The sequence below is a fragment of the Sinocyclocheilus anshuiensis genome, unplaced genomic scaffold (genome assembly GCF_001515605.1).
Source record: "Sinocyclocheilus anshuiensis isolate Anshui unplaced genomic scaffold, SAMN03320099.WGS_v1.1 scaffold454, whole genome shotgun sequence".
Classification (NCBI taxonomy): domain Eukaryota; kingdom Metazoa; phylum Chordata; class Actinopteri; order Cypriniformes; family Cyprinidae; genus Sinocyclocheilus; species Sinocyclocheilus anshuiensis.
The window spans coordinates 3498212-3503680 of record NW_015548217.1 but is presented as its reverse complement, the minus strand read 5'-3'; the positions used below and the strand labels follow the sequence as shown (position 1 = coordinate 3503680).

Sequence of the window (5469 nt, the reverse complement as noted above, 5' to 3'; positions counted from 1 at the left end):
CACTTGCTCTGATGGCAGCAGGTAGCCTTCCGTTAACTAAGTTAAACATGCTTAAATTAACATGCCTAAAGCTAAACTTCCCTTCTATTCACATTTCTAAACCTGTTTTCCAACAAAAGAGAACATTATAACCTTTTTACTCCACGACACCAGTCAAATGCTTCCTTTTGTGATCTGATGTGGCTTCTTGTCACAGAATGAGGCAGAAAATATGTTCCATATGCTACTTTAAAAAGAATATGCTACATCGATTAGCAATGGATTATAAATATACTTAATTATTATGAAAATACCAGAGATGGCTTGAATAACACAGATAAACCTTATTGTCGCAGTCGAGTGTTTATTGTCTTTGTTTTATCATTCAAAACGTTTATATGTTCCATTTACTCAGTTACAGCTAATAATAGCGATGCCTTTGTCCATATAAGGCATTTCCTGGAGGGTCATGAGTTCCGCTACTTCTGTGACTGGATATGTGGATTTTCTGTGTGAGGGGCGCCCTCTGTCGTCCAGTATGAATGAAACAGACATCATTTGTTTATAGTGCTAATGGCCAATCCATTATTTTTTGGGGAATTTTTATTTATTTATTTATTTTTTAATAAGTATCGTTTCAGGCACCGTTTATGCACCGGCACCGTTTTAAAAGTGTCGTTTTGGCACCAGTATCGACAAAAAAAAAAACGATATCCAACCCTAGTACTGCGCATGTCTACATACCTAACACGTACTACGCACGTGCATGACGTCACCATTTTCAAAGATTCCCGTATTGGGTGTTTACACGGAAACAATAACGGTGCCGTTTTCAAAAACTTGCACTTTGAAACCCGTTTTCAAAAATATGCGTTTTCAGTTCCAAAGACGCTGTTGTCGTGTAAACAAACAGTCAAAATGCATAAAAAGTTTCCCGTTTTTGGCTGAAAACATTGTCGTGTAAACGGCCCCTAAAACTCCTAATCTAGGATATCCCAGTCTCTAAATATTGCATCTTCAAAAAGGGTAAGTTCACTGATTTTCAACCAGCTTTGTATTTTAGTATTATTAGTAAATGAACAATGTGTAAAGTCCACCAGATGCCGCTTTTTAGACTTCTGACAGCTCCAGGGCTTTTCTGACAACTACAGATCGTACTTCTGCATTTTTGTAGCCCTGCTCACTGATAGTCTGATCGAGCCCAGTGCATTATGTTTTCGTATATTTTTTCGCCACAGTCGTGTTACACCGATTAAAAATAAATAACTAAATAAATACAAATTCACATAAACTTTTAACATTCTCACAACTCTAATTCAGTGCTTTCTTTACATTATTTACATTATGTTATTTAATGGAAAACCTTTTATTTTTGGCCATTCATTTACACGACAACAGCATTTTAGCGGTGTGAAAATGCTAACTTTAAAAAACAGGTTTCAAATTTTAAGTATTTGAAAACTTGTGTTATCCACTTCACGTAAACTGAAGATGTCATGCGGATGCGTATTATGTGTTCAGTCTCTAGGTATGTGCACAGGCGCTAAGTGTTTACAAAGTGTCTTTACAAAGTGACATTGCCAACTACTGGCCTGGCACGCAAAATATAGAGTTTTTAGTCATGTTCTCAGTTCCATGTGAACGGGGTCGTTTTGACAACGTTGTCGTCTGTGCACTAAATTACAATTACAAAACAATGTTAAGTAAGAGAAATATTAAGATGTAAGATAAGATGTAAGATAAACTTTATTGTCCTGAAGGAAATTTGTCTTGGACACATACAATACGATATCTGCGGTTTAATATGAATAACTACGTACATATAATACATACAGCAACCCATCACTACCCTACCCACAATATACAGTGAATACATAAACTACGGAGAGGGAGAAAAAAGAGACTTTTTTTTTTAAATTATAACTGCTACCCTCTAGCTAACTTAACATTTAATGCTTTAATAGACAGAGGAACAAAGGAGTTCTTAAAACGGTTAAGCCAACATTGAGGAACTCTGAAACGTCTTCCCGAAGGAAGAAGTTAGTACTCAGAGTGATGGACATGAGTGGGGTCTAAAATAATTTTCTGAGCCTGTCTAATAATTGTCTCATAAAAGAGCCTGAAGTGTGGGATGCTGCTTAACTCCCATAATTTTCATGGCTCTCTGTGTTAGCCATGTAATCTGAGCTTTCAAATGTACACTGAGATTGCCAAACCAGGCTGAGATGCCATATCGAAGAATGCTCTCGATTACAGCATGGTAAAAGAGAAGCAACACTTTCTGGTTAACACCAAAAACCCTAAGCCTACGAAGAAAGTATAGTCGCCGTTGGACCCTAGTACAGACATTTCCACCTGACCACTCCACCAGATTCCACCTGGGCTATATTCTGACCATTAATGACCACTGTTGAGTGGTCTCCAATGGATTTGGGGTCAAACATCATCTCCACTGTTTTCTTCGTGTTAATAATAAGGAAATGTTCATCACACCACTGAACAAATTTCTGAACCTCATGTTTGTAAGTAACAACATCTGATGTTCCAGATATGAGACCTAAAATAGCTGTATCATCAGAGAACTTAATCGTGTAATTATTAACAGTTCTGCATGTGCATTCATTAGTGTATAATGTGAACAGAACTGGAGAACAGACACACCCCTGTGGGGCGCCAGTGCTGATAATCATATGGCGCTTTTCCACCGCGTGGTACGACTCGGCTCAGCACGGCTCAGTACGGTACGGCACGGTTCGGCTCGACACGGTTTGCGCTTCCACTGCAGTTCAGTACCGCTTTAGAGTGGGCGGGATTATTCACGTGTTATAGTTGTGCCGCCTCTACTACCACGACTCCTAAAAAAAACTTTTTCATTCCGCGTCACCCCATCAAGCTCTCGCTGGATCCGCTCCTCTGCTATCAACGAGAGGAACGTCTGTTCTTCCACAACAGACAAGAGCCGTACCGTGCCGTACCATGCAGTGGAAAAGCGCCAATAGATTCAGACAACGTGCTATTCACCCTGACTTGCTGACTACGATTGGTCAGAAATTAGTGGAACCACTTAATAATAAAGGGATTGACATTCATCTGCTGCAGTGTTTTCAAAATAATGTGAGGCTGCAAGGTGTTAAAGGCTGAACTAAAATCTACAAAAAACAGTCTAGCATAAGCCCTGGGGATCCTCAAGATGTTCAGTCACTAGGTGCACTAACCTGTTGATTGCATCATCAGTGCCTCTCTGATATTTATATGCAAACTGATAGGGATCTAAATGTAGACCTACTTCCTGTTTTAATTAACTTCTTGTTTTGTTAACAGTAATGCTTGACTTAGTTAACAAAAAACACGGCATGAAATGAAAATTCATGAATTTAAATTTTTTTAATTTAGAAATGTCTGAATGCATGTTATATATAGATCTTGTGAATAATTCATCCTTGTAAAACTAATTTTCTACAAAAAAATTTTTTTTTACATCATATGTTTAATCAAAATAAACCTGCCCCCTACTGCAAGCTCACATTCATCTGCCTCCACTTTTGAGTACTACTCCCACATCTCAACATCCAATGAACAACTAAATAGAACAAAGTCCATGCTCACCATTTTGTTTAGGGATGCACCGATATGAAAATTTGGGCCGATACCGATAACCGATCTGAAGCGCTCTTTTAACTTAACCAAACGCATTGTATATGAGATAAATCAGATAAAAATCAAATAAACACAATATTACAACGTACAATTGCACAAAAGGCTCCAAACGAACAGCGCGCATCTGAAGTGTCTCTGAAGGAAATAATGCATTATTTATCGGCTTTAAGATATCGGCCAAATTTTCTTATCGGGCCGATACCGATAACAGAAAAAATGAGCATTTATCGGCTGATACTGATATGGTGGCCGATATATCGTGCATCCCTAATTTTTTTATAATCGTCTTGGATGTGCATCACCATACTGAAGAAAAGATCTGTCGCTACTTGCATTTCATTGCGAGTTCAGCCCACTTTGCAGTTTAATTTGGATAAGAACAATCTACGTAAACACACAGACACTGTTCGACAGACATGTAAAGTGACCGATCACAGTTGTTTACATGCTGTTTAGGGATGGTAGATTTGTCTGTAACTGCAGAAATCAACCTGTGTGGACAAAACACATTCAAACAGTTCAGTAGTCTCTGCAAATGGTTGCGCATTTGTATTCACAGAACTTGTGATCTCGTTTCCAGGAAAATCATAAATCAAGTTGCAAATGTGCACAAGAAATAATGGGAAGGGGGTCCTTATTTCTACAATGGCACACACTTGCAAGAGCCTTGCTTCCTGTCACAACTTGTTGCTGACTGCAAGCTATACCACACAAAAGTTGTTATAGCCATGAAAAACCTTTCCCCATTTTTCAGGAAAGAGCAGTATATATATATAAATATATATATATGATAAGATTAGGGGTAAAGAGAAGTGCAAAATTTTATCTGAAATGAGTATGCAATTCAATTCAAATAAAATTAAAATAAATGAATATAGCTCACATACAAAAATGATATCAGAGTGTAACTGTGGTTTCCTGAGACATTTTTCACCCCCACAAGCAAACAAATATGAAATCACTTCTAATCAAGCCGAGCAAGATCAATACATTAAGACAAAACAATGGCACTGTTCTGCACCACTGCTTTATCACCTCTTTTATTACTCAGTTACTCAGAATTTTTAATTCTGATTGGTCATAGCATATAGAGCATATTCATGTTAAACTCTATATTGGACTGTAGCAATCTTTTTGTCATACATTATCGTGTTTTCACTATGGTTTACTACCGACTATAGTAAAAAAAAATGTTAATGTAATATTAATCTATATATTTATGTTAATGTATATGTTGAGCATAAAACATCTGAGGTATGCAATACTGATAACTTTAAAACAAGTTGTAGCAAAGAACATTGTTTGGAAGAACATAAAAATGTTAAGAGATACTAAAGCTGCACAACCACACACTGCAGTTGCAGGTAGGGTTGTAACGGTATGAGATTTTCACGGTATGATAATCGTCTCAGAAAATATCATGGTTTCACGGTTATCACGGTATATATTAAACAATAATTCTTATCAGTAACAATGACTCTTAAAAGAACAAGAACAAGTTATTTGAGTGAACAAATCCTTTATTACAACAAACTTGAAACCATTTTAATGAAAGTATTGAAGTCTCCCTTCTGAAAATAAATAAATAAATTTAAAAAACAATAAAAAAAAAAGCTGTACACCTTATGTATATCTATATCACACTTTAACATTTTAATTGTTTTAAAATGTTATCAAATTAAAATGTACAATTCCTTTTATTTTTGACAAAGTTAAAACATGGACAAACATGATATCCCTTGAAAACAATGTTTAAATAAATTATTTTATTATAAAGAATATTATTGATGTTATTATAACTTTGAAGTACATTGTACAATGCTAATATATTTC

The 5469-nt window shown here is 36.2% G+C and overlaps 1 long non-coding RNA gene across 1 annotated transcript in view; it reads right to left on the bottom strand.

Annotated features, from left to right (window-relative positions):
- Positions 1-1127: 1127 nt before the first annotated feature.
- Positions 1128-5469, bottom strand: part of LOC107653955 (uncharacterized) — a 16358-nt gene continuing 12016 nt past the window's right edge. The window contains exon 3 of the long non-coding RNA XR_001630289.1: positions 1128-1139. This is a non-coding gene — a long non-coding RNA (uncharacterized LOC107653955). The remainder of the gene's footprint in view (positions 1140-5469) is intronic.